The sequence below is a fragment of the Rhinatrema bivittatum genome, chromosome 2 (genome assembly GCF_901001135.1).
Source record: "Rhinatrema bivittatum chromosome 2, aRhiBiv1.1, whole genome shotgun sequence".
NCBI classification, from domain to species: Eukaryota; Metazoa; Chordata; class Amphibia; order Gymnophiona; family Rhinatrematidae; genus Rhinatrema; species Rhinatrema bivittatum.
The window spans coordinates 4,038,415-4,052,995 of record NC_042616.1 but is presented as its reverse complement, the minus strand read 5'-3'; positions in this window follow the sequence as shown (position 1 = coordinate 4,052,995).

Here is a 14,581-nt window from a genome sequence, read left to right as displayed (position 1 = left end):
CAGATATTTACAGTAGCCCCTTTGCTGACATTTATTTATGTGTGCGTGCTGTTTACTCCGCACATTTGCTGTGATCTTTCTGACGCCACATTTATCCTGGTTACTACTATCCCTCAGTACAACCTGCCATTGGCTGTTTAGATCACGTCACCGAGTCCCGCGGTTTTTCACTGTTTATATCTTTCGGTGGTAGAAGCGTCTTCACTTCGGTGTCATTCTGCCTCGTTGCAATAAAGGGAGTTCACAAATCTTCTGGCAAACGTTACGAGGTTTTGGATTTTTTTGTGATCCGAGTTCTCTTTGTGTGGGGTTTATAAAAGTATAATTTAGATTTAACGGTTATTGATTTACTCTTTTCTGTTTGTGATTGCAGCGTCTTATCCCTCCCAGAGAAGCCCTTTGTGTGAAACACGTTCGTGTCGGGGGGGAGGATACGCTCGCTTGTAAAATTACCTGTCCCTAAAATTCATCGTAGCGGAATGATACGTCGGAGGAATAAAAGTTCACCAGGAAAACAATTTTGTGGCTCAAGGCCTTTCCCATAACCTTAACGCACGCGCGTATGTTAAATCGGATGCCACCTCCCCTTTATTCATCTATTTGACTCTCTTTTCTTTTTTGTAAAAGGGGCACTCGTCTCCAGCACCGTACTGCGTGTTCACGGACAAACCTGCTCTGAGCTGAAAGAGAGAGAGCTGCACCTCTCAGCCCCTACGAGGCAGCCTGGTAACAGGGCAGAGGGGTCACCCCGAGGAGGGGCCCTGTACCTGCGGTGACTGAGGGCAGCGCCTTTGACTGCACAGAGTTGACTTTGGCAGGGGGGGAGAACTGCACCCCTACCCTCTCACTGAGATCTCATCACCCCCCGGCCGCCCGCGGTCTCCCAGCAAGGCTGCCGGAGGTGCAGTCTCGCCCTTCACTCCCATCTCCAGCCGGCGCTAGATTTCGTAGCTTGAGTAATTGTGATGACTGCCTGCGCATTACACAGCTTGCTGTAAGATGCCTTGCTGAAGCTCGCTACAAATAAATAATTCTAACTTGTGCTGACGGCAGGGGCTGATAGGGGCAAATCCAGGATAGGGGGAGGCAGGGGCAGCTCAGCTGTACACTCGCCCCATCACACACCGAAATAAATCATATCCCAGCCATAATCACTTTCTCATTTCCTGGCCACAAAAAAAAAAAAAAGTGACTTGTTTGCCATTAAGAGCAGCTAACTTGAGGAAAGTACCACAGAGCTGGAAGAGAAGTCAACCTAAGATGGGTAAGAGCAGGCAGGAACACCCAAGAGTGACGCGGTATCATGGAGGAGAGATCATTCACGTCAGAGTAACAGCAGGAAGGAATACAAGAGAGTAACTTTGTACCCTGGAGCAGAGAGATGACCTGTGAGAGGGAGGACAGATCACTCACATCAGAGTAACAGCAGGAAGGAATACAAGAGAGTAACTTTGTATCCTCAGGCATAGAGATGACCTGTGAGAGGGAGGAGAGATCACTCGCATCAGAGTAACAGCAGGCAGGAATACAAGAGAGTAACTTTGTACCCTGGAGCAGAGAGATGACCTGTGAGAGGAAGGAGAGATCACAGAGTAACAGCAGGCAGGAATACAAGGGAGTAACTTTGTATCCGCGGGCATAGAGATGACCTGTGAGAGGGAGGAGAGATCACAGAGTAACAGCAGGCAGGAATACAAGGGAGTAACTTTGTATCCGCGGGCATAGAGATGACCTGTGAGAGGGAGGAGAGATCACTCACATCGCATTACAAGAGAGTAACTTTGAATCCTGGGGCAGAGAAATGACCTGTGAGAGGGAGGAGAGATCACAGAGTAACAGCAGGCAGGAATACAAGAGAGTAACTTTGTACTGGGGAGCAGAGAGATGACCTGTGAGAGGGAGGAGAGATCACTCACATCAGAGTAACATCAGGCAGGAATACAAGGGAGTAACTTTGTACCCTGGAGCAGAGAGATGACCTGTGAGAGGGAGGACAGATCACTCACATCAGAGTAACAGCAGGAAGGAATACAAGAGAGTAACTTTGAATCCTGGGGCAGAGAAATGACCTGTGAGAGGGAGGAGAGATCACTCGCATCAGAGTAACAGCAGGCAGGAATACAAGAGAGTAACTTTGTACCCTGGAGCAGAGAGATGACCTGTGAGAGGGAGGAGAGATCACTCGCATCAGAGTAACAGCAGGCAGGAATACAAGAGAGTAACTTTGTATCCTCAGGCAGAGAGATGACCTGTGAGAGGGAGGAGAGATCACTCACATCAGAGTAACAGCAGGCAGGAATACAAGAGAGTAACTGTATCCTGCGGCAGTGAGATGACCTGTGAGAGGGAGAAGAGATCACTCGCATCAGAGTAACAGCAGGCAGGAATACAAGAGAGTAACTTTGTACCCTGGAGCAGAGAGATGATCTGTCAGACAGAGGAGAGATCACATCAGAGTAACAGCAGGAAGGAATACAAGAGAGTAACTTTGTATCCTGGGGCAGAGAGATGACCTGTGAGAGGGAGGAGAGATCACTCGCATCAGAGTAACAGCAGGCAGGAATACAAGGGAGTAACTTTGTACCCTGGAGCAGAGAGATGACCTCTGAGAGGGAGGACAGATCACTCACATCAGAGTAACAGCAGGAAGGAATACAAGAGAGTAACTTTGTATCCTGGGGCAGAGAAATGACCTGTGAGAGGGAGGAGAGATCACGCGCAGGAATACAAGAGAGTAACTTTGTACCCTGGAGCAGAGAGATGATCTGTCAGACAGAGGAGAGATCACATCAGAGTAACAACAGGAAGGAATACAAGAGAGTAACTTTGTACCCTGGAGCAGAGAGATGATCTGTCAGACAGAGGAGAGATCACATCAGAGTACAGCAGGCAGGAATACAAGAGAGTAACTTTGTACTGGGGAGCAGAGAGATGACCTGTGAGAGGGAGGAGAGATCACTCGCATCAGAGTAACAGCAGGAAGGAATACAAGAGAGTAACTTTGTACCCTGGGGCAGAGAGATGACCTGTGAGAGGGAGGAGAGATCACTCACATCAGAGTAACAGCAGGCAGGAATACAAGGGAGTAACTTTGTACCCTGGGGCAGAGAAATAACCTGTGAGAGGGAGGAGAGATCACTCGCATCAGAGTAACAGCAGGCAGGAACAAGAGAGTAACTTTGTACCCTGGAGCAGAGAAATGACCTGTGATAGGGAGGAGAGATCACTCACATCAGAGTAACAGCAGGCAGGAATACAAGAGAGTAACTTTGTATCCTGGGGCAGAGAAATGACCTGTGAGAGGGAGGAGAGATCACTCACATCAGAGTAACAGCAGGCAGGAATACAAGGGAGTAACTTTGTATCCTCAGGCATAGAGATGACCTGTGAGAGGGAGGAGAGATCACTCACATCAGAGTAACAGCAGGCAGGAATACAAGGGAGTAACTTTGAATCCTGGGGCAGAGAGATGACCTGTGTTAGGGAGGAGAGATCACTCTCATCAGAGTAACAGCGGGCAGGAATACAAGAGAGTAACTGTATCCTGTGGCAGAGAGATGACCTGTGAGAGGGAGGAGAGATCACTCACATCAGAGTAATAGCCGGCAGGAATACAAGAGAGTAACTTTGTATCCTGGGGCAGAGAGATGACCTGTGAGAGGAAGGAGAGATCACAGAGTAACAGCAGGAAGGAATACAAGAGAGTAACTTTGTATCCTGGGGCAGAGAGATGACCTGTGAGAGGGAGGAGAGATCACTCGCATCAGAGTAACAGCAGGCAGGAATACAAGAGAGTAACTTTGTATCCTGGGGCAGAGAGATGACCTGTGAGAGGAAGGAGAGATCACTCACATCAGAGTAACAGCAGGAAGGAATACAAGAGAGTAACTTTGAATCCTGGGGCAGAGAAATGACCTGTGAGAGGGAGGACATATCACTCACATCAGAGTAACAGCAGGAAGGAATACAAGAGAGTAACTTTGTATCCTGGGGCATAGAGATGACCTGTGAGAGGGAGGAGAGATCACTCACATCAGAGTAACTGCAGGCAGGAATACAAGAGAGTAACTGTATCCTGCGGCATAGAGATGACCTGTGAGAGGGAGGAGAGATCACTCGCATCAGAGTAACAGCAGGCAGGAATACAAGAGAGTAATTTTGTACCCTGGAGCAGAGAGATGATCTGTCAGACAGAGGAGAGATCGGATCAGAGTAACAGCAGGCAAGAATACCAGGGAGTAACTTTGTATCCTCAGCCATAGAGATGACCTGTGAGAGGGAGGAGAGATCACTCACATCAGAGTAACAGCAGGCAGGAATACAAGAGAGTAACTGTATCCTGCGGCAGAGAGATGACCTGTGAGAGGGAGGAGAGATGACACATATCAGAGTAACAGCAGGCAGGAATACAAGAGAGTAACTTTGTATCCTCAGGCATAGAGATGACCTGTGAGAGGGAGGAGAGATCACTCACATCAGAGTAACAGCAGGCAGGAATACAACAGAGTAACTTTGTATCCTGGGGCAGAGAGATAACCTGTGAAAGGGAGGAGAGATCATTCACATCAGAAAAACAGCAGGCAGGAATACAAGAGAGTAACTTTGTATCCTGGAGCAGAGAGATGACCTGTGAGAGGGAGGAGAGATCACTCACATCAGAGTAACAGCAGGCAGGATTACAAGAGAGTAACTTTGTACCCTGGGGCCAGAGAGATGACCTGTGAGAGGGAGGAGAGAAGTTCACTCACATTGGAGTAAGAGCAGGCTGGAATACAAGAGAGTTACTTTCTATCCTCGAACCAGACAGATGACCTGTGAGAGGGAGGAGAGATCACTCACATCAGATTAACAGCAGGCAAGAATTCAAGAGAGTTACTTTGTTTCCTGGGGCAGAGAGATGACGTGAGAGGGAGGAGAGAAGATCACTCACATCGGAGTAAGAGCAGGCAAGAATTCAAGAGAGTAACTTTGTTTCCTGGCGCAGAGAGATGACCTGTGAGAGGGAGGAGAGATCACTCACATCATAGTAACAGCAGCAGGAATACAAGAGAATAACTTTGTACCCTGGAGCAGAGAGATGACCTGTGAGAGGGAGGAGAGATCATTCACATCAGAGTAACAGCAGGCAGGAATACAAGAGAGTAACTTTGTATCCTCGGGCCAGAGAGATGACCTGTGAGAGGGAGAAGAGATCACTCACAGAGTAACAGCAGGCAAAGATACAAGAGAGTTACTGTATCCTGTGGCATAGAGATGACCTGTGAGAGGGAGGAGAGATCAGTCACATTAGAGTAACAGCAGGCAAGAATACAAGAGAGTAAGTATCCTGGGGCAGAGAGATGACCTGTGAGAGGAAGGAGAGATCACTCACATTAGAGTAACAGCAGGCAAGAATACGAGAGTAACTTTGTATCCTGGGGCAGATAGATGACCTGTGAGAGGGAGGAGACATCACTCACATCAGAGTTTAACAGCATGAGGAATACAAGAGTAACTTTGTATCCTGGTGTAGAGAGATGACCTGTGAGAGGGAAGAGAGATCACTCACATCAGAGTAACAGCAGGCAGGAATTCTAGCATGTAACTTTGTATCCTGGGTCAGAGGTATGACCTGTGAGAGAGAAGGAAGACAATTCACACCAAAGTAACAGCCAGCAGTCATACCTGAGGGTGATTTTGTATCCTGGGGTGTGATTGATCACCTGTGATGTGAAGGAGAGGACATTCATACCAGGATAACAACTAGCAGTAATACCTGACAGTGACTCTGTACCTGGAATTGAGAGATCACTTGTGATGGAGAAGGCGAGGACATTCATAGTGTGGTAACAGTGGAAAATAATAAGTGAGGGTCATTATGTATCCTGAGGACTGACTGATCACCTGTGAAAGGGAAGGAGATGGCATTCATACCAGAGTAACTGCAGCAGCAATATCCCAGGGCGACTGTGTATCCTAGGATTGAGAGATCACTTATGAAGGGGAAGGATATGACATTTATACCAGAGTAACAGCGGACAGTAATATCTGAGGGTGACTACATATCCTAAGGGCTGAGTGAACACGTGGACTGTGGAGGGGAGGACATTCATAGCAGCCAGTAATATACCAATGTGACCATTGTTTTGTCCTCAGCAGCATCACATCCATGCTTAACCTGTTCCTGCCTCTTCCCTGTCTGATGCCATCAATTGCTCATGGGTTGTTCAGCTAGGAGAAGAGATGGCTGAGGGGGGATATGATAGAGGTCTCTAAGATCATGAGAGGTCTTGAACGAGTAGATGTGAATCGGTTATTTACACTTTCGAATAATAGAAGGACTAGGGGGTATTCCATGAAGTTAGCAAGTAGCACATTTAAGACTAATCGGAGAAAGTTCTTTTTCACTCAACGCACAATTAAGCTCTGGAATTTGTTGCCAGAGGATGTGGTTAGTGCAATTAGTGAGCTTGGTTTAAAAAAGGATTGGATAAGTTCTTGGAGGAGAAGTCCATTAACTGCTATTAATCAAGTTGTCTTAGAGCATAGCCACTGCTATTACTGGCATCAATCTCATGGGATCCACTTAATGTTTGGGTACTTGCCAGGTACTTGTGACTTAGATTGGCCACTGTTGGAGACAGAATGTTGGGCTTGATGGACCTTTGGTCTGACCCAGTATGGCATGTTCATATGTAATTTAGGAATCCTGCCGGGTACCTGTGATGTGGATTGGCCACTGTTGGAATCAGGACCCTGGGCTTGAATGAACTTTGATCTGACCCAGCATGGCAATTTCTTATGTTCTTATGTAATTTAGGAATCCTGCCGGGTACCTGTGACCTGGATTGGCCACTGTTGGAATCAGGATGCTGGGCTTGATGGACCTTTGATCTGACCCAGTATGGCAATTTCTTATGTTCTTATGTAATTTAGGAATCCTGCCGGGTACCTGTGACCTGGATTGGCCACTGTTGGAATCAGGATGCTGGGCTTGATGGACCCTTGGTCTGACCCAGTATGGCAGGTTCTTATGTTCTTATGTAATTTAGGAATCCTGCCGGGTACCTGTGACCTGGATTGGCCACTGTTGGAATCAGGATGCTGGGCTTGATGGACCCTTGGTCTGACCCAGCATGGCAATTTCTTATGTTCTTATGTAATTTAGGAATCCTGCCGGGTACCTGTGACCTGGATTGGCCACTGTTGGAATCAGGATGCTGGGCTTGATGGACCCTTGATCTGACCCAGCATGGCAATTTCCTATGTTCTTATGTAATTTAGGAATCCTGCCGTGTACCTGTGACCTGGATTGGCCACTGTTGGAATCAGGATGCTGGGCTTGATGGACCTTTGATCTGACCCAGCATGGCAATTTCTTATGTTCTTATGTAATTTAGGAATCCTGCTGGGTACCTGTGACCTGGATTGGCCACTGTTGGAATCAGGATGCAGGGCTTGATGGACCCTTGGTCTGACCCAGCATGGCAATTTCTTATGTTCTTATGTAATTTAGGAATCCTGCCGGGTACCTGTGACCTGGATTGACCACTGTTGGAATCAGGATCCTGGGCTTGATGGACCTTTGATCTGACCCAGCATGGCAATTTCTTATGTTCTTATGTAATTTAGGAATCCTGCCGGGTACCTGTGACCTGGATTGGCCACTGTTGGAATCAGGATGCTGGGCTTGATGGACCTTTGATCTGACCCAGCATGGCAATTTCTTATGTTCTTATGTAATTTAGGAATCCTGCCGGGTACCTGTGACCTGGATTGGCCACTGTTGGAATCAGGATGCTGGGCTTGATGGACCTTTGGTCTGATCCAGTATGGCAATTTCTTATGTTCTTATGTAATTTAGGAATCCTGCCGGGTACCTGTGACCTGGATTGGCCACTGTTGGAATCAGGATGCTGGGCTTGATGGACCTTTGGGGTGCGAGAGGATATGGAAATAATAAAGATGAGTTGGGTTGAGGTAAGGGGAGGTGATAATAGATGTGATGGGGAGGGGAGGAGAGGAGAGAAGGTGCTAAAGATGAAGTGGAGAGGTGATAAATAAGAGCTGTGAAGGGGTGGGGAGCTGATAAAAATAGGATGAGTTAGGGGAGAAGAAAGTGAATAGGATGGGAAGTAGGGAGGCAATAAATATGGGTCTGGGGAGAGGATAAAGTTGAGGTGGAAGGAGGTAAAGGGAAGGCTTAGAAGATAAAATGGGGAGTGGGTGAGGAGTGGGGATGAAGATGGAGGGAAGGCAAAGATAAGGTTGGGGGGGGAATGAGGTGGAGAGGAAAGTGTAAATAAAGATGCAATAAGGGAGGAGAGGACGTGATACACCTGTAATGAGGGAAAGAGAGAAGGGGATAAAGACGTTTTGGTGAGGGAATAAAGAGAAGGTAAAGTGGGAGGAGAGCACATAGAGATGAGGCATGGAGAAGTTAGGAAATAATCATGAGGGTGTACGGTGAGAGAAACCAAGATAAAGATGAGAGGAAGGCAATAGGAAAGATAATACGGATGAGAAGAGGAGAGAGGATAAAAATGAAATGCTGGAGGAGAGGGGGGAGTATAAAGATGAGATGGTGGAGGGAGAGGGAAAGCAGCTAAAGATCAAATGGAGGAGAGGGGATGGGATAAAGATGAGATGGTGGAGGGAGAGGGAAAGCAGCTAAAGATCAAATGGAGGAGAGGGGATGGGATAAAGATGAGATGGGAGAGGAGAAGGCTGGAAAGCCAGGGTTCAAGTCCCAGTGTCACACCTTGTGACCTTGCACAAGCTAATTCATCCCCCCATAAATTTAAGCCCTGGGGACAGGGAAAACCCCACTATACCTGAATATAATCAGCTTTGAAGAGTCACAAAAGGAGGAATATAAATAAATAAAAACTATAAAGATGAGATGGTGGAGGAGAGATGATAAAGATGAGATGGTGGAGAGGAGATGATAAAGATGAAATGGTGGAAGGGAGAGGAGAAGGGAGATGATAAAGAGATGGTGGAGAGGAGAGGGGAGATGATAAAGATGAAATGGTGGAAGGGAGAGGAGAAGGGAGGGTGAGGAGAGGGGAGATGATAAAGGGGAGAGGAGAGGAGAGGGGAAATGATAAAGATGAGATAGTGGAGAGGAGAGGGGAGATGATAAAGATGAGATGGTGGAAGGGAGAGGAGAGGGGAGATAACGATGAAATGGTGGAGTGGAGATGATAAAGATGAGATGGTGGAGAGGAGAGGGGAGATGATAAAGATGAGATGGTGGAGAGAAGATGATAAAGATGAGATGATGGAGATAAAATGGTGGAGTGGAGATGATAAAGATGAGATGGTGGAGGGAGAGGAGAGGGGAGCTGATAAAGATGAGATGGTGGAGGGGAGAGGAGAGGGGAGATGATAAAGATGAGATGGTGGAGGGGAGAAGGAGAGGGGAGATGATAAAGATGAGATGGTGGAGGGGAGAGGAGAGGGGAGATGATAAAGATGAGATGGTGGAGGGGGAGGAGAGAGAGGGTAGAATGGGAAGATGCTTCCTTTAGGTCACTACAGAAGAGCCTCACCGTCTCTGTCCCTGGAACCCAGAGCTGTGGGGGAGGGACTGGCACCAGTCCGATGATTCTCCAGCTCACACTCAGTTTGGACCTTGCAGAAAAACCAAGAAAATGTCCCCAGGACAACAAAACATTTGGCAACTCAACACCAATTTACTCTTTCCCACCCCATTTTCTCATGAAGCTAATTGGGCTAAAAGGCTTCTAGATCAGTACTTCCCAATCTGTTGCTTCAGCACACTGGAATATTCTCAGTTCACCACTAATAAACAGGTGTGGTGCCAGAAGGTGGCACCGTGGAGCACATCCCAACAGGGAACACTGCCCTGGTCCCAGAGGAGCTGGTACGGCAGAGCCCATTCCACCACTGTAGAATGCCCTGGTTCCAAAGGAGGTGGCACTGCGGAGTCATCCCACCAAAGACAGCCTTAGTCCTGAGGAGGTGACACCAAAAAATCTATCCCACCAGTGACAAATGCCATGGTTCTGTCCTGGATCCAGAGGAGATGGTACCATGGAGTCTATCCTGCCAGTGAAGATTGCCCTGGATCCAGAGGAGATGGTACCATGGAGTCTATCCTGCCAGTGAAGAATGCCCTGGATCCAGAGGAGATGGTACCATGGAGTCTATCCTGCCAGTGAAGAATGCCCTGGATCCAGAGGAGATGGTACGATAGTGTCTATCCTGCCAATGATGATTGCCCTGGATCCAGAGGAGGTGTCACCATGGAGTCTATCCTGCCAGTGATGATTGCCCTGGATCCAGAGGAGGTGGCACCATGGAGTCTATCCTGCCAGTGAAGATTGCCCTGGCCCAGAGGAGATGGTACCATGGAGTCTATCCTGCCAGTGAAGAATGCCCTGGATCCAGAGGAGATGGTACCATGGAGTCTATCCTGCCAGTGAAGAATGCCCTGGATCCAGAGGAGATGGCACCATAGTGTCTATCCTGCCAGTGAAGATTGCCCTGGATCCAGAGGAGATGGCACCATAGTGTCTATCCTGCCAATGATGATTGCCCTGGATCCAGAGGAGATGGCACCATAGTGTCTATCCTGCCAATGATGATTGCCCTGGATCCAGAGGAGGTGGCACCATGGAGTCTATCCTGCCAGTGAAGATTGCCCTGGTTTCAGAGGAGGTGGCACCATGGAGTCTATCCTGCCAGTGAAGATTGCCCTGGCCCAGAGGAGATGTTACCATGCAGTTTATCCCATTACTGAAGAGGAGGTCCTGGAGAAGGTGGCACCATAGAGTCCATCCTAACACTGAAATCTGCCTTGGTTCTGAGTGAGGCCTGATGAAGACACCACCTGCCTGAAAGAGGCACATGCTGATGGCAATCCACCCCTGACCCCAGGAGAGGAGCAGACAGGCAGAAGGCCTGAAGCACTCATAGCAGCAACCGAGCAGCAGACAGAGACAGAGCTGGACAGGCTCGCCGATGTCGCTCCTTATAAGAATCTGTGCTGAGAGCAGTCTGTCAGGGTTTCTAAAACAAGCTAATTCTGCACAATCTCAGGAGAAATCAATCAACAACCGACCAGCAGACAGAGACAGAGCTGGACAGGCTCGCCGATGTCGCTCCTTATAAGAACCTGTGCTGAGAGCCGTCTGCCAGGATTTCTAAAACAAGCTAATTGTGCCCGACCTCAGGAGAAATCAATCAGCAGCAAATCCCTTTACTCGTTTTTTCAAACCATCGGACTTCCAGAAGAAGGAAACAGAGAAAAAAGATGGATGTTGTACCAGCAGGAAAACACTGCTGTTAAGAGATAAGAAACCAATTTTCGTAAAAGGTCTCTGCTTGCTTACAATTTCAGTAGAGTAAAAAATGACAGAATCAGTAATGCCAGACGGCTCCGGGAGGGTCCTGGACTGGATTAAACACAGAAACAGAAATGACGGCAGAAAAGGACCAAAGGATGCACCCAATCTGCCCAGCAAGCTCTCACCAGTATCTGCTGCTCCGTGCTCATCAGTCTCTCAGACCATAAAAGTCAGGGCCCTCGGATGCAGTTTGAATCAATTTTCCCTTAACCCTTGCCGTTGAAGCAGAAAGCAATGTTGGAGCTGCATCAAAAGTATCAGGCTTAGTGATTAGGGGTAGTAACCCCTGCATCAGGAAGTTACCCCCATGTTTATTTGTTCCACAAACCGTAAATGTCGGGACCCTGGTTGGTTGCTGTCTGAATCCCATTCCCCTTTTCTCACTGCCGTTGAAGCAGAGAGCAATGATGGAAGTGCATTAACAGTATCAAGGCTTATTGGTTAAGGGTAGTAACCCCTACATCAGGAAGTTACCCCCATGTTTATTTGTTCCACAAACCGTAAATGTCGGGACCCTGGTTGGTTGCTGTCTGAATCCCATTCCCCTTTTCTCACTGCCGTTGAAGCAGAGAGCAATGATGGAAGTGCATTAACAGTATCAAGGCTTATTGGTTAAGGGTAGTAACCCCTGCATCAGCAAGTTACCCCCAGTTACCCCCATGCACTCTTTCCTTTACTTCCACCCTCCAGCCTTTAGGGACTCACAGTGTTTATCCCATGCCCCTTTCAAATCTTTCACTGCTTTTGTCTTCACCACCTCCTCCGGAAGGGCGTTCCAGGCATCCTCCACCCTCTCCATGAAGAAATATTTCCTGACGTTGGTTCTGAGTCTTCCTCCCTGCAGTTTCATTTCATGACCCCTAGTTCTACTGATTTCTTTCCAACAGAAAAGGTTTGTCGTTGTCTTTGGATCATTAAAACCTTTTAAGTATCTGAAAGTCTGTATCATATCACCCCTGCTCCACCTTTCCTCCAGGGTGTATATACTCAGGTTCTTCAATCTCTCCTCGTACGTCATCAGATGAAGATCCTCCACCTTCCTGGTCGCCCTTCTCTGGACCACCTCCATCCTGTCTCTGTCTCTTTGGAGATACGGTCTCCAGAACTGAACACAGTACTCCAGGTGAGGCCTCACCAAGGACCTGTACAAGGGGATAATCACTTCCCTTTTCTTACTCGATATTCCTCTGTCTATGCAGCCCAGCATTCTTCTGGCTTTAACTGTCGCCTTGTCACATTGCTTCACCATCTTCAGCTCACCAGACACTGTCACCCCAAGATCTCTCTCCTGGTCCATGCACAACAGCTCTTCTCCCCCCATCACATACAGCTCTTTTGGATTACCGCACCCCATGCATGACTCTGCACTTCTTGGCATTGAATCCCAGCTTACACTAATGATATACAAAGAGCCTGTATATCAACCCCTTTTAAATAATAATTAGGACACAGACCATAGGGGGGAAAAATTATTATGTGGCAAAAAAAACCGTTTTGTTTGAATTATTTATTTATCGTTTTATAAATACAAAACGTTTTGTCTGGTGCTAGGTATGTAGGGTTATAACCACAGAATCGCATCGGGGCAATTTAAATTGTTTAACGAAGAGCACCACAGTGCCGTTATATTTAGATACAAATCTTTTCCATGCTTTTGGCTACCCCCAATGTGGATTACAATGAGGGTATTGGTCTTAGTGGATTAAACCACCAATAAAGAAACATAATTTTACTGAAGAGAATGTTTTATTAGTAATAAAAATAAAAACCTTGATAATTTTTACCAATGAATAAAATTATTAATTTGGTGCCTTAAACTGGGTTACAACTGAAAGTCATTCTATAGTTACAATCCTACATATGTAGCACTAGACAAAATATTTTTTGCCACATAATAATTTTTCCCGCCTATGGTCTGTGTCTTATATATTGAATCCCCGCTGCCAAAGTTTTGACCACTCTTCAAGCTTCCTTAAATCACGTTTCATCCTCTCTACTCCTTCAGACGTGTCCACTCTGTTGCAGATCTTAGTGTCATCCGCAAACAGACAAACTTTACCTTCTGTCCTTTCCGCAATGTCGCTCACAAAGATATTGAACAGAACCGGTCCCAACACCGATCCCTGTAGCGCTACACTTAACACCACTCTCTCTATTCAGAGCAGGTTCCATTTACCATCACACATTGTCTTCTGTCCATCAACCAATTTGCAATCCAGGCCACCACCTTGGAGCTCACTCCCAAGCTTCTCATTTTATTCATGAATCTTCTATGTGTGATCCAAGTTGATCACATTGAGCGCTCTTCCCTGATCCAGTTCTCTAATCACCCAATCAAAGAAATCAGATTCATCTGACAGGACCTTCCCTTGGTGAATCCATGCTGCCTTGGATCAAGCAGACCACCAGATTTGAGATAGTTCTCTATCCTTTCCTTCAGCAGAGTCTCCATTACTTTTCCCACCACCAAGGTGATGCTAACCGACCTGTAGTTTCCAGCCTCCTCTCTGCTCCCATTCGTGTGAGGCAGGACCAGCACCGCTCTCCTCCAATCACTCGGCACCACTCCCGTTTCTAGGGATCTATTGAACAGGTCACACAGCGGAGCCGCCAGCTCATCTCTGAGCTCCCTCAGTATCCTGGGATGAACCTCATCAGGCCCCATGGCTTTGTCCACTTTCCAGGGATCTATTGAACAGGTCACACAGCGGAGCCGCCAGCACATCTCTGAGCTCCCTCATTATCCTGGGATGAACCTCATCAGGCCCCATGGCTTTGTCCACTTTCCAGGGATCTATTGAACAGGTCACACAGCGGAGCCGCCAGCACATCTCTGAGCTCCCTCAGTATTCTGGGATGAACTTCATCAGGCCCCATGGCTTTGTCCACTTTCCAGGGATCTATTGAACAGGTCACACAGCGGAGCCGCCAGCACATCTCTGAGCTCCCTCAGTATCCTGGGATGAACCTCATCAGGCCCCATGGCTTTGTCCACTTTCCAGGGATCTATTGAACAGATCACACAGCGGAGCCGCCAGCACATCTCTGAGCTCTCTCAGTATCCTGGGATGAACCTCATCAGGCCCCATGGCTTTGTCCACTTTCCAGGGATCTATTGAACAGGTCACACAGCGGAGCCGCCAGCACATCTCTGAGCTCCCTCAGTATCCTGGGATGAACCTCATCAGGCCCCATGGCTTTGTCCACTTTCCAGGGATCTATTGAAC